Below are 15,709 nucleotides of genomic sequence, written 5' to 3'. Positions count from 1 at the left end.
GTACAGACCATGTCTCTCCCTCTCGCGAGCACCGTATTTTCAGAGCGTTGCCGCGGGTTACCATGGCAACGCTCTGATAATCTCGGAGCTCGCGAGAGGAAGAGAAGGCAGCTTCTCGGCGTGTGCGGACGGTGACCGGCTCACTGCCCGATCTCCCCTGCGGCTCATGATGGGAACTCCTTCTTGGGGCCGGTGCTGCCCTGCATGGGCCGGCAGGGGAGATCTTTTGATCTTTCCTACCGGCTTTGGCCCATGGCCATCGCGGCCCACCGGGCATTTGCCCGGTGTGCCCGATGGCCAGTCCGGGCCTGCTTTAGTAGATATAACCCAAATGAAAACTTGCATGCATTTAATAATGCATCTTTTAAATTGGAGGTATATCTAAAAACAGCTTGCTAAAACTGCAGTTCTCTTGCCTGCTGTCTTTGCAAGCCCTCCCTTTCTAACTCTGCCCTGCCTTTCCGTCGCTGTCCAATCACAGAGTTCCCAATGCAGCTCGATGAGCAGTCTTTGCAAAGTCCAGAGAGACAAGAACCAGGGACCCTCTTGCACAGAGGAGGGCTCGGCACTTTTGGCCTAGTAGGCAAGTGCAAAACAATGTCATTTTTTTGGCACACAAAAAACGTGATGGCCCTACAACCCCTGTATGCTAGTGGTTTTGGGGGAGGGATGGCAATTGTACACATGCCCCTTTGCCAGCCCTCCTATGCCCTTTAACCATAAATTATTCTTGTTTTAGATGGCTTGGGGAAGGAGGGGAAGGGGGGCATGGGTCACCCTACCCCATTGCCAGCTCTCAAATGCCTGTAAAATACTTATTTTAATATTGCTATGTTTTAGATCAACAGATGCTATTATTAAGCAGTTTCAAAAACGTTGGTCCTTAGATTACTTTTGTGACTGAGCTCCCATACTCCGACCAAGTACCACTGCCAAGTTTGCTATCTCACAGCTATCAGGAACCCTGGAGCGCTTCAGATATGAGTCGTTGATGCTTGACTTGGGTATCTTCCACCCTGGACCATGCTGCAGCTCTCTCCTTTCAGGCATGTATCATTCCCTCTGTCTATTCCTCTGTAGCTCTCCTTCCCAGGCAGATATCCACACCTCTTCCTGCACTGGGAATAGCTCTTGCCTTTATGAAGGCACTTGCGACTTTCAGGCCTAGTTCTTTTTGACTTGTCGCTGGCTACAGGAACCATGCAGACAGCTAATATGTCCAAAGACTCTGTTTCTGGGAACCCTGATTAAACCAGACAGGACACACAGTTCCAAATGAAACTAGCATATTCAGTTTAATTTAAAACAGCACATCTATTTCTACCCCCACACAACCTTATTTATATACAATAGGGTTACAGTGTTACACAAAGTTGCCCTCCAGATCCTTCACCGTAACCCCCTCCCGAAGAGCACAGTGAGTCCAAGTCAGCCAATAGCAGTATGGACTTAAGATAGTAACAGGGTGACCAGATTTTTAAAATAAAAAACCGGGACACCCAGTAGCGATACAAAAATCACTTAAAAAAAAAAAAAAAAAAAAAACCAGAGAAATACATACACATTAGAAGTCTTTAACATATTCCTAGCCAGAAGTGGCTGTTACAGTTCATCCCCTTCCTGGTACTCAAATGAGTGTCTTTACATTTTGTAGGAACATGATCAGAGCATACACATACCCTTAACCCCTTAAGGACACATGACATGTGTGACATGTCATGATTCCCCTTTATTCCAGAAGTTTGGTCCTTCAGGGGTTATTAAACAGGGCCATCTTAACAGAATAATAGGTCCCTGGGGAAAGCTTACATTTATTGGTACCTTCAACAAATACAATACACACAGACTGCTGACGTACACATATATACAGACTGCTCAATTCAGACAGACTGATGAATACACACACAGACCAACTGCTGAATACGCACAGACTGCTGAATACACACACAGACAAACTGCTGAATACACACACAGACAAACTGCTGAATACACACACAGACTGCTGAATACACACACAGACAAACTGCTGAATACACACACACACAGACAGACTGCTGAATACACACACAGACAAACTGCTGAATACACACACACAGACTGCTGAATACACACACAGCAGTCTGTTAAATATATACACAGACTGCTGAATACAAACACATAGACAGCTGGATACATACTGTCAGGAATAGAATAACCCTAACACGCAAACCTAAAGGTAACAGTAAAGGTACACGTACCGGTCCTTAGAGTGGCGTGGTCAGTGCCTGAGACAGATATATGAAATGTCTGCAAGCACACAGAGAATAAACGAGAGACAAGCCGAGGTCAAGATTACAGAAATACACGGAATTGATAGCCAGGCCAAGAACAGGATAACAGAGAGCAAGAATAGTCAAACAAGCCAAGGTCAGAAAACAGAAAATCCAATACACAGTAAACACACTCTCAGGTAACAAAAACCACAACAGGGCAAGGAAACAAGGACAACCAGGAAGTATATATACTCTAGGGCAGTGATGGCGAACCTTTTTGAGCCCGAGTGCCCAAACCGCAATACATGCCAACCTTTTTTTCCCTTAAATTGCCAACACGGCAATTGCGTGTGTGTGGGGGGGTGCGTGTGGGTGTGTGTGTGTGTGGGGGGGGGGGGGGGTGCGTGTGTGTGTGCGTGTATGAGGGGTGCTGTGTGTGTGTGTATGAGGGGTGCTGTGGTGTGTGTATGAGGGGTGCTGTGTGTGTGGGGGGGTGCTGTGTGTGTGTGGGGGTGCTGTGTGTGTGGTGCTGTGTGTGTGTGGGGGGGTGCTGTGTGTGTGTGGGGGTGCTGTGTGTGTGTTTGGGGGGGTGCTGTGTGTGTGTTTGGGGGGGTGCTGTGTGTGTGTTTGGGGGGGTGCTGTGTGTGTGTTTGGGGGGTGCTGTGTGTGTGTGTTTGGGGGGGTGCTGTGTGTGTGTGTGAGGGGGGTGCTGTGTGTGTGAGGGGGGTGCTGTGTGTGTGAGGGGGGTGCTGTGTGTGTGAGGGGGTGCTGTGTGTGTGAGGGGTTGCTGTGTGTGTGAGGGGTTGCTGTGTGTGTGTTTGGGGGGTGCTGTGTGTATGTGTGTGTGAGGGGGTGCTGTGTGTGTGAGGGGTTGCTGTGTGTGTGTTTGGGGGGTGCTGTGTGTATGTGTGTGTGAGGGGGTGCTGTGTGTGTGTTTGGGGGGTGCTTTGTGTATGTGTGTGTGAGGGGGTGCTGTGTGTGTGTGAGGGGGTGCTGTGTGTGTGTGAGGGGGTGCTGTGTGTGTGTGAGGGGGGTGCTGTGTGTGTGTGAGGGGGGTGCTGTGTGTGTGTGAGGGGGGTGCTGTGTGTGTGTGAGACGGGTGCTGTGCATGGGGTAGGGGTGCTGTATGCGTGTGTGAGAGGGGTGCTGTGGGGGGGTAGGGGTACTGCTGGGGGGTAGGGGTACTGTGTGGGGGTAGGGATACTGCTGGCGGGGTATGGGTACTGCTGTGGGGGGTAGGGATACTGTGTGTGGGGGGTAGGGGTGCTGTGGGGGGGTAGGGGTACTGTGTGTGGAGGGGGTAGGGGTACTGCTGGGGGTGGTAGGGGTACTGCTGATGGTGGTAGGGGTACTTCTGATGGTGGTAGGGGTGCTGGGGGGTAGGGGTACGGATGTGGGGGAGTAGGGGTAATGCTGGTGGTGGTAGGGGTACTGCTGGGGGGTAGGGGTACTGATGGGGGGGTAGGGGTGCTGGGGGGGGTAGGGGTGCTGATGTGGGGGAGTAAGGGTACTGCTGGGTGGTAGGGGTACTGCTGGGGGGTAGGGGTACTGCTGGGGGTGGTAGGGGTACTGCTGGGGGTGGTAGGGGTACTGCTGGGGGGTAGGGGTACTGCTGAGGGTGGTAGGGGTACTGTTGTGGGGGAGTAGGAGTACTGCTGGGGTGGTAGGGTGCTGCTGGGGGGGTGGGGTGGTGCTGTGGGGGGGTAGGGGTGGTGCTGGGGAGATAGGGGTGGTGCTGGGGGGGTAAGGGTACTTGGGGGGGGGGAAGGGGTGCTGTGTGTCAGTATTCCCCCCCCCCCCTCCCTCCTTCTTACCTTTAATGAAGTGTGGGGGGGGGCACAGCCATCCCTGGTGGTCCGGTGGTGGCAGGCAGTGCTTCCGTGTCGGGAGGCAGGGGGAGGGATCTGTGAAGCAGCTCCCCTGTCCTCCCGCGCGATGCTGTGTGGAGCGTGTGTGGAGTGTGGTAACGCTCGGCAACGCTCCACAAAGCATCGCGCGGGAGGACAGGGGATCAGCATCACAGATCCCTCCCCCTGCCTCCCGACACGGAAGCAGAGTAGGCGCCTGCCGTTTCGGGCAGGCAGGTGCCTACTCTGCAGTGATGGCGGACCTGTGGCCGTGTGCCCACAGAGAGGGCATGGCGTGCCACCTGTGGCACGCGTGCCATAGGTTCGCCATAACTGCTCTAGGGATTTGAACTGTGGTCCTCTGTGTCCTAATCCTGCTGTCTTATCTCTGAGTCACACTTCTCTTTTTGGTTTGGCGTGATGTTTATCCTTGCCTTGTCTCTAGCAATGGGGGCTGGATATTACCTGTGGCTGCTCCTGTCTATCTCCGTCCACCTGAAGCAGATGTCTATTTAGCCAGGTATAAGACCTCCCTGAGGGAAGTGTCAGTTCATTAACTCTGGTTCCTGTGTTTGTGATCCAGTGTTCTCCTGACCTTGGCTTATTCTTCTCATGTGTCCTGACCTCTGGCATCCTCTGACTTTGGCTTACCCTTGTTTATCCTGACTTCACGAGGACATAGTCTTAAATTAGAGGGGCAAAGGTTGAAAAATAATATCAGGAAGTATTACTTTACTGAGAGGGTAGTGGATGCATGGAACAGCCTTCCAGCTGAAGTGGTAGAGGTTAACACAGTGAGGGAGTTTAAGCATGTGTGGGATAGGCATAAGGCTATCCTACACTTAAGATAAGGCCAGGGACTAATTAAAAGTATTTTGAAATATTGGTCAGACTAGATGGGCCGAATGGTTCTTATCTGCCTTCACATTCTATGTTTCTATGTTTCTGGCCCCCTCTGACTTATGGCTTATCCTCGACAATTCTCCTGCTTGTATCCTTGCCTGTACTGCAACTTGGAGCAATATCCTGCACAGACTCACAGGCTAGGTGGTTCCTTATCTGGTCACCTTGGTCTGTGTTTATTTGCAAGGGTGAGCGTATATCTCTGCATACCGGGCTTCCAACTAAGGTAAGCCCTGACAGTTACGCACAGACTGCTAAAAACCTATACTCAGAATGCTTAATACACATACACAAACACAGATTGCTGAATACACAGGCTGCTGAATATACACACATAGACAGCCGAATACATAAAGACTTCTGAAAACACACTCACTATTGAATACACTCACAGACTGCAGAGAGGTATGCAGTGTGTGGGTAGGGGGGGGGGGTGAAGTGTGTGTGTGTGTGTAGGGGTTCAGTGTGTGTGTGTGTGTGGGGGGGGGGGGGGATAAGCCAATTTATATGTTTTTAAAAAACATTATTTATCCCCTTTTCAATCCCTGGTGGTCCAGTGGTGGTGCGCACAATGCAGCCTGCAGCTCCTATGGCTGCAGTCCGACTACTCTCTCCTCACAAGAGTACAGTGCAGAGGATGAGCGTTGCCATGTTATCTGTGCAATTATCTGTGATTTAGGAGTTAAAGCACTTTTGTTTCTGTTTATGCAGCCTAGCCACACCTCCCCTGATGGTGACTGACACACACTGCATATAAAAAAATGGTTTCAATTTCAATCAGTTAACTTGCTTTAGCAGTTTTTATTTCCTGTTCTGTAACTTGAACTTTAATGACATACATAAGGCTCCTGCAGGGTCTAGCAAGTTATTAACAGAGCAAGACATTCTAAATTTAATAGAATTTTCAATAAAGGAAGTGTAAACAATAGATGACACAGGAGGTGTTTAGGAAGAATGTGTAAGTCACATGCAGGGGTGTGTGGCTAAACTGCATAAACAAAGTGAGTTAACTCCTAAATGCCAGTGAATTGAGCAGTGAGACTGCAGGGGCTTGATCTATACACCAAAACTGCTTCATTAATGTAAAGTTGTTTTGGTGACTATAGTGTTCCTTTAAGCTGTTGTTCTGGTGACTATAGTGTCCCTTTAATTGTCTAATAATCTAATTTAGCTCTACTGCAATTAAGACTCTGAAGTGCTGGAGAGAATATTATGAAAGTTAATTATCCTAAATTATTACACATCCCTTTATACACGCCTAAAAACAAAGCGTTAAACGACAAATAACTGCTACTCACACGTTTTCCTGTAAACTGATAACATTATACTACATATATAAAGATAGAGAGGTACTACAAACTATGTAGACACACAAGTCAGCAATGACATAACATTTTTCTCTACAGCACACACAGAGAAGAATTGTGAGCGATAACATTGCTTTCTTCATTATTGACAATATATGCCTGTACACACAATGCTTTTCGAGTTATTTATTAAACTTGGGATTATGGAGAATTAACCAGGGGAAAGCAAAATGTACGTCATAATAGCTGATATGGACAATGTATTTTTATTTCAACTATTTAGACCTTATCATTTCTCTTCCCTTGTCATTTTCCACAATCCAAGGTTTAGTAATTAACTCCTAGTTTTTTTTAAACAGCAATACAGTCTTCTCGATTACTGAATATACAGTACCTGCTATACAGAATAGAATCATCACCAACATTTTCCTGTGCTGTGCTGGGCTGCATCCACTTACTTATGATGAAGCTGGGGGTACTTATACCAAGAGCAAGATGCTCCACATGAGATCTGAAACACTCTTCTCACCCAGGGGAAAATCCTCTAGTAGAGCTTGATCAATGGATACAAGATGTATCAGCAGATTTTTAAGTGTGTTTACTTTGTTCTGGACACTTTTATTACATTTACGTTGAAATCTGAGAAGTTATAATTTTGATAAATGACAATGTGGAGAGGATGAGTCTATGAGAACTTTACTTGCTTTAGAACCTTCCAGATTGATAAAACATGTTGTGATGAGTAAGGAACTTTTGTAGACAAATTGTAAGATGTCGGTTTAGTTGAATTTAATTCTATGCAGTCCTTTATAGTGGACTTCAGTCTTTTCTCAACCTAGACAACTAAGTCTACTATTTGATCAAGAGGCAGCTTGTCCTATTAACCCATTAACGCCGTTACAGCGTTCAATGCAGTCCTGCTTTAAATAGGCTTTAAAGCCGTTGTGGTGGCATGGAACTCCATAACGGCTTTGAGCCCCACCGCCCGAGGTGTACTCACCTCCATCGAGCCCAGGCAGTCAACCCGCCCAGTAATTTTATCCCCCGGAGCCATGTGATTGATCTGAAAGAGCGATCACATGGCAGGCATAGGTATCCACCTGAGCTGTCCGGCAGTACCCTAATGGTTAAAAAATCATTATACAAGCAAATAGGACAAAAAATATAAATGTGTATATATAACATATATATATAAATATATTTAAGGCTGGGCCTGTAGTTGTGGGAGGGGCTTTGGTCCCATTTATAAGGGCCTCCAATACTCTCTCACATCCCGTTATTGGTCTGGCGAGTAGATCCTTCATTTCCCGACTACACTTTCCTCAAACAATTTCCGCATCACATTAGACCCACAAGCGACGGCTGACTTACTGACGTGGCGCACTTTTCTCATGACATGGAACGGGAAAGCCATGTTTATTCCCCCCAATTTCCAACAATTCCCTGACACTCTGGACAGCCGCTGCGGCCAATACGGGCTTCGCAACCATCTGTGGCAATCAATGGCTCTGGGGTCCATGGCTTAGTGAAGTCAAGTCCCTACCAAGCTTCTCCACAACATCAGCCTTATTCGAGCTATACCCGATAGTAGCGGCAGCAATTGCCTGGGGTCCTTGCAATTGCCTGGGGTCCTTGCTGGACAGGTCACTCGGTCAGATGTTTTTTAGACAACCTTGCTACTTGCCACATTGTAAATAAAGGCCGGTCATCATCTTTGGTAATTATGAGGTTTTTGAGGAGGCTCACGTGGGTGGCAGCCACTTGTCAGTTTTTCCTCACTTGTATTCCCTCTCTCCCAGTATTCCCCCCGCTCACATTTTCACCCCCCTCCCTCCCCGTATCCCCCTCACAGTATTATCCCCTCCATCCCAGCATCCCCCTTACAGTATTACCCCCTCCCTCACAATATTCTCCGCTTACACCATCACCCTCCCTCACAATATTCTCCCCCTCACAGTATAACCCCTTCCACAATATCATCCCACAGACACCCACAGTATCACCCCTTCTCACACACCATTAACCCCCTCTCACAGTGTTACCCCCTCCCACACACCATCAACCCCCTCCCTCACACTATCACCCCCTCTCCTAGTATTCCCTCCCTCAAACTACCACCCCCTCTCTTACACCATCACCCCCGTCCCACACAATATTACATCCTTTCCTCACAGTACCACCCCACTGTCCCACACACTATAACCCTGCCTTCTCACACAGTATGAACCCTCTTCAAAAGTTTAAATTCTTTTACTATTTTGACTGAATTTAACGACTGAGAGCGATTTTACTATTTCCCTATATTTGCGTGTGCTCCCAGTGTGCAATTCTGTGTGTACTTGCACGTGAATTTATTTTGCCAAAATGATCTGCTTTTACTGTGCAAGCTCTATACTTGGTATGAGATTTCTACCTATGAATTGATGGTTTTTTACCATACACTATTTTGTTTAATTTACATTTTAAAAAAAATTTTTTTTTTTTTTTTACAATCTATGCCTTTCCTAGCAATTAATTCAATTACATTATATAAGCATGAAATTGAAAAGTTGTAATATTATGACAAATAAATAAAAATGAATATTTAGTTCCTATAGTATAATGCATAGGATGTTATATGATATAACACACATTACGTGGCAGATGACCGCGTGGCCTAATGGATAAGGCGTCTGACTTCGGATCAGAAGATTGAGGGTTCGAGTCCCTTCGTGGTCGTTTTTTTTTTTTCCTTAAATTTTTTTAAAAATTGTGTCATTTAAAAAAAAAAAAAAGTATTCACACTATAGTCTTATTAAAGTTTCTACGATTTGAAAAGTAAGAGTCCTACATTTCTACTAATACTGAAAGTAAAATCATAAAAACACATGTTATAGAACAGCACAGGATAGTTTACACTATATTCAGCAGAAAGTGAATTCGTAGAGCAAAGAAATATTGTCTTCCTTAGGCGTTTATACTATAAAGATCACACTGACATAATAAATATCCTATAAGACATCAGTTTTCTTAAGAGACTACAACAAGTTTTTCAACAAACAGCAGTGTAGAGCCCCAGTGGCCTAATGGATAAGGCACTGGCCTCCTAAGCCAGGGATTGTGGGTTCGAGTCCCATCTGGGGTGTGTTAATACTTTTTAATTTATTTTATTTTTCACAAGTTATATCCATCGTTGTGCATTGTTTTTTATTTTTCAGATGTTATATCCAGTGCTGAGTAAATCGACTGCAGTTGCTGGCATCCAAGATTTCATATGTAAGTTCCTGCAAGTGAATATTGCGTGACTTCTGCTGAAATTCGAGACATGGATCTTATTCACAGAAATTGTGTCAATTAGATGGTTGTGTTTTTCTCTTGTCTGAGATGCATGTACCCCAGGCATGCCCTCTTATTATTAATGTTAGGTTATTTGAATCCATAAATCAAGAAACATAAGTGAAAATATAAAAGGTCAACTGAATAAATGTGTGGGACCCCTCTAATCAGAGGCATTATGATAAATGCATAGTGTAAGGTTAAATTAAAGGGATACTCCAACCAACATGACCACTTCAGCTTTTTGAAGTGGTCATGATGGTATGAGTCTGCATGTGCAATGTTTCAGCTTGAAATGCTGCACCAGACTGGTATTGGCAATTATGTGCCAGGGGCAAGTTGCACCTCCAGTACACATGACTTAGGCAGCCTAATGTCAATAATGTGCATATTTAAGTGTTCTTGGATAGCAAGACCACTTAATGTTATCTCACATATATATTATTATTCTTATTATAGCCAAATTTACCACCCTAACTCCTCCCACAGTTTTTACATTACATAGACAAAAATAAACCAAAACGTGCGGATTGTTCCTGATTGGTGTGCTATTACTTTGTGGAACGTTTCGCCGAATGGTTCACGGAATATCGTTGTTCTCGAGGCAAAATTGGTCCCATCGGAATGAATGGCAAAATGTTCAAAGCTAGAGTGGGAGCTGGCAAAAGCTGAAAAATCAGGACATGATTTCTAAACTGCCACCACTCCCTCATTTTCAAGCCCATCTACACAAATCTTATATCAAAATGTTCAGCTATCCCTGCTGCCACTAGAAATGTCAATGGCTAAGCCATAGTCCTGATTGTATTCACAATATGACCATTTGTTTGCAACTCATGCCGTCCATTGACATTCATTGAAACTCCACTCTAGCCAGCTCAAATTTGAAAGGCAATTTCTAAACTGCAACTGTGCCTTCATTGTTAATATTTCAGAGACATACTATGCATCGAAATGTAGGTCTGGGTCTTGTGATTCTCACAGTATAAAGCTCTTCCCTGTAGGATTTAAAGTTTTTAAAATACGACCGTTTGAAGATGGCAACCGCAAAAATACTCTGACCTGTCCCGGGCTGCAGCAGCAAGTGATGTCATAGACAGGGCCTTTTGTACACCTGCTAGTGTTTTTATAAATGTATGGTTTAATGTAACTGCGCAACAAAGTTGCAATTAAATGTGCTATATAAATGATAACAGTTACTCCGCCCACTTCAGTTGTAGACTACTGGTGGAGGCAAGAACACTTCACACAATTTCCCCAGAAATTGTAGCTTTTCTAGTTCTAATTATAGCCAAATTTACCACCCTAACTCCTCCCACAGTTTTTACACTACATAGACAGAAATATACCGAAACGTGCGGATTGTTCACGATTGGTGTGCTATTACTTTGTGGAACGTTTCACCAAGTGGTTCACGGAATATCGGCGTTCTTGTGCCGAAATTGGTCCCATAGGAATGAATGGCAAAGCTAGAGTGGGAGCTGGCAAAAGCTGAAAAATCAGGACATGATTTCTAAACTGCCACCACTCCCTCATTTTCAGGCCCACCTACACAAATCATATATCAAAACGTTCAGCTATCCCTGCTGCCACTAAAAAATACCCACGGCTAAGCCATACTCCCTATAGTTTTCACAATATGACCATTTGTTTGCAACTCACGCCGTCCATTGGCATTCATTGAAACTCCACTCTGCAAAGCTCACATTTGAAGGGCAATTTCTAAACTGCGACTGTGCCTTCATTGTTAATACTTCAGAGGCATACTAGGCATCAAAATGTAGGTCTGGGTCTTGTGATTCTCACAATATAAAGCTCTTCGCTGTAGGATTTATAGTTTTTAAAATACGACCGGTTGAAGATGGCAACCGCCAAAATACTCTGACCTGTGCCAGGCTGCAGCAGCAAGTGATGTCATAGACAGGGCCTTTTGTACACCTGCTAGTGTTTTTATAAATGTATGGTTTAATGTAACTGCGCAACAAAGTTGCAATTAAATGTGCTATATAAATGATAACAGTTACTCCGCCCACTTCAGTTGTAGACTACTGGTGGAGGCAAGAACACTTCACACAATTTCCCCAGAAATTGTAGCTTTTCTAGTTATTAAGTGTTCTTGCATAGCAAGACGACTTAATGATATCTCACATACATATTATTATTATAGCCAAATTTGCCACCCTAACTCCTCCCACAGTTTTTACACTACATAGACCATAATATACCGAAACGTACGGATTGTTCCTGATCAGATTGCTATTACTTTGTGGAACGTTTCACCGAATGGTTCACGGAATACCGTCATCCTTGTGGCGAAATTTGTCCCATAGGAATGAATGGCAAAGCTAGAGTGGGAGCTGGCAAAAGCTGAAAAATCAGGACATGATTTCTAAACTGCCATCACTCCCTCATTTTCAAGCCCACCTACACAAATCTTATATAAAAACGTTCAGCGAATCCCTGCTGCCACTAGAAATGTCTACGGCTAAGCCATAGTCCTGATAGTTTTCACAGTAAGACCATATGTTTGCAGCTCACGCCGTCCATTGACATTCATTGAAACTTCATCCTAGCCAGCTCAAATTTGAAGGGCAATTTCTAAACTGCGACTGTGCCTTCATTGTTAATATTTCAGAGACATACTATGCATCAAAATGTAGGTCTGGGTCTTGTGATTCTCACAATATAAAGCTTTTTGCTGTAGGATGTACAGGGAGTGCAGAATTATTAGGCAAATGAGTATTTTGACCACATCATCCTCTTTATGCATGTTGTCTTACTCCAAGCTGTATAGGCTCGAAAGCCTACTACCAATTAAGCATATTAGGTGATGTGCATCTCTGTAATGAGAAGGGGTGTGGTCTAATGACATCAACACCCTATATCAGGTGTGCATAATTATTAGACAACTTCCTTTCCTTTGGCAAAATGGGTCAAAAGAAGGACTTGACAGGCTCAGAAAAGTCAAAAATAGTGAGATATCTTGCAGAGGGATGCAGCACTCTTAAAATTGCAAAGCTTCTGAAGCGTGATCATCGAACAATCAAGCGTTTCATTCAAAATAGTCAACAGGGTCGCAAGAAGCGTGTGGAAAAACCAAGGCGCAAAATAACTGCCCATGAACTGAGAAAAGTCAAGCGTGCAGCTGCCAAGATGCCACTTGCCACCAGTTTGGCCATATTTCAGAGCTGCAACATCACTGGAGTGCCCAAAAGCACAAGGTGTGCAATACTCAGAGACATGGCCAAGGTAAGAGGCTGAAAGACGACCACCACTGAACAAGACACACAAGCTGAAACGTCAAGACTGGGCCAAGAAATATCTCAAGACTGATTTTTCTAAGGTTTTATGGACTTATGAAATGAGAGTGAGTCTTGATGGGCCAGATGGATGGGCCCGTGGCTGGATTGGTAAAGGGCAGAGAGCTCCAGTCCGACTCAGACGCCAGCAAGGTGGAGGTGGAGTACTGGTTTGGGCTGGTATCATCAAAGATGAGCTTGTGGGGCCTTTTCGGGTTGAGGATGGAGTCAAGCTCAACTCCCAGTCCTACTGCCAGTTTTTGGAAGACACCTTCTTCAAGCAGTGGTACAGGAAGAAGTCTGCATCCTTCAAGAAAAACATGATTTTCATGCAGGACAATGCTCCATCACACGCGTCCAAGTACTCCACAGCGTGGCTGGCAAGAAAGGGTATAAAAGAAGAAAATCTAATGACATGGCCTCCTTGTTCACCTGATCTGAACCCCATTGAGAACCTGTGGTCCATCATCAAATGTGAGATTTACAAGGAGGGAAAACAGTACACCTCTCTGAACAGTGTCTGGGAGGCTGTGGTTGCTTCTGCACGCAATGTTGATGGTGAACAGATCAAAACACTGACAGAATCCATGGATGGCAGGCTTTTGAGTGTCCTTGCAAAGAAAGGTGGCTATATTGGTCACTGATTTGTTTTTGTTTTGTTTTTGAATGTCAGAAATGTATATTTGTGAATGTTGAGATGTTATATTGGTTTCACTGGTAAAAATAAATAATTGAAATGGGTATATATTTGTTTTTTTGTTAAGTTGCCTAATAATTATGCACAGTAATAGTCACCTGCACACACAGATATCCCCCTAAAATAGCTAAAACTAAAAACAAACTAAAAACTACTTACAAAAATATTCAGCTTTGATATTAATGAGTTTTTTGGGTTCATTGAGAACATCAACCCCCCCTCACTCTCACATCACCCCCCCTCACTCTCACATCACCCCCCCTCACTCTCACATCACCCCCCCCTCACTCTCACATCACCCCCCCCCCTCACTCTCACATCACCCCCCCCCTCACTCTCACATCACCCCCCCCTCACTCTCACATCACCCCCCCCCTCACTCTCACATCACCCCCCCCCCTCACTCTCACATCACCCCCCCCCCTCACTCTCACATCACCCCCCCCCCTCACTCTCACATCACCCCCCCCCTCACTCTCACATCACCCCCCCCCTCACTCTCACATCACCCCCCCCCTCACTCTCACATCACCCCCCCCCTCACTCTCACATCACCCCCCCCCTCACTCTCACATCACCCCCCCCCCCTCACTCTCACATCACCCCCCCCCTCACTCTCACATCACCCCCCCCCTCACTCTCACATCACCCCCCCCTCACTCTCACATCACCCCCCCCCCCACTCTCACATCACCCCCCCCCCCTCACTCTCACATCACCCCCCCCCCTCACTCTCACATCACCCCCCCCCCCACACTCACATCACCCCCCCCCCCCACACTCTCACATCACCCCCCCCCACCACTCACACACCCCCCCCCCACACCACACCCCACACCCACACATCACCCCCCCCTCACCACAACCACCCACCCCCACACACACCCACCCCCCCTCTCACATCACCCCCCCCCCCCCTCACTCTCACATCACCCCCCCCCCCCTCACTCTCACATCACCCCCCCCCCCCTCACTCTCACATCACCCCCCCCCCCCTCACTCTCACATCACCCCCCCCTCACTCTCACATCACCCCCCCCTCACTCTCACATCACCCCCCCCTCACTCTCACATCACCCCCCCCCCACTCTCACATCACCCCCCCCCACTCTCACATCACCCCCCCCCACTCTCACATCACCCCCCCCTCACTCTCACATCACCCCCCCCTCACTCTCACATCACCCCCCCCCCCACTCTCACATCACCCCCCCCCCCACTCTCACATCACCCCCCCCCCCCACATCACCCCCCCCCCCACTCTCACATCACCCCCCCCCACTCTCACATCACCCCCCTCCCACTCTCACATCACCCCCCCCCCCACTCTCACATCACCCCCCCCCACTCTCACATCACCCCCCCCCACTCTCACATCACCCCCCCCACTCTCACATCACCCCCCCACTCTCACACCACCCCCCCCACTCTCACACCACCCCCCCCACTCTCACACCACCCCCCCCACTCTCACATCACCCCCCCTCACTCTCACATCCCCTCACTCTCACATCACCCCCCCCCTCACTCTCACATCACCCCCCCCTCACTCTCACATCACCCCCCCTCACTCTCACATCACCCCCCCTCACTCTCACATCACCCCCCCCTCACTCTCACATCACCCCCCCCTCACTCTCACATCACCCCCCCTCACTCTCACATCACCCCCCCCTCACTCTCACATCACCCCCCCCCTCACTCTCACATCACCCCCCCCCTCACTCTCACATCACCCCCCCCCCCCTCACTCTCACATCACCCCCCCCTCACTCTCACATCACCCCCCCCCCTCACTCTCACATCACCCCCCCCCCTCACTCTCACATCACCCCCCCCCCCACTCTCACATCACCCCCCCCCTCACATCACCCCCCCCTCTCATCACCCCCCCTCACATCACCCCCCCTCACATCACCACCCCCCCCTCACATCACCCCCCCCTCACTCTCACATCACCCCCCCCTCACTCTCACATCACCCCCCCCTCACATCACCCCCCCCCACCCCCCTCCTTCTCACATCACCCCCCTCCTTCTCACATCACCCCCCCTCCTTCTCACATCACCCCCCTCCTTCTCACATCACC

General features: G+C 47.4%; 2 non-coding genes across 2 annotated transcripts; both read left to right on the top strand.

Annotated features, from left to right (window-relative positions):
* Positions 1–8,954: 8,954 nt before the first annotated feature.
* Positions 8,955–9,027, top strand: TRNAR-UCG (transfer RNA arginine (anticodon UCG)). The gene has a single exon. It is a non-coding gene; the product is annotated as a tRNA-Arg (tRNA).
* Positions 9,028–9,360: 333 nt separating this feature from the next.
* TRNAR-CCU (transfer RNA arginine (anticodon CCU)) lies at positions 9,361–9,433 on the top strand. Its single transcript has one exon. It is a non-coding gene; the product is annotated as a tRNA-Arg (tRNA).
* The last annotated feature ends 6,276 nt before the right edge of the window (positions 9,434–15,709 follow it).

The sequence above is a fragment of the Pelobates fuscus genome, chromosome 6 (genome assembly GCF_036172605.1).
Source record: "Pelobates fuscus isolate aPelFus1 chromosome 6, aPelFus1.pri, whole genome shotgun sequence".
Classification (NCBI taxonomy): domain Eukaryota; kingdom Metazoa; phylum Chordata; class Amphibia; order Anura; family Pelobatidae; genus Pelobates; species Pelobates fuscus.
The sequence above is the reverse complement of the archived record's forward strand: the minus strand, read 5'-3'. Positions and strand labels throughout refer to the sequence as shown.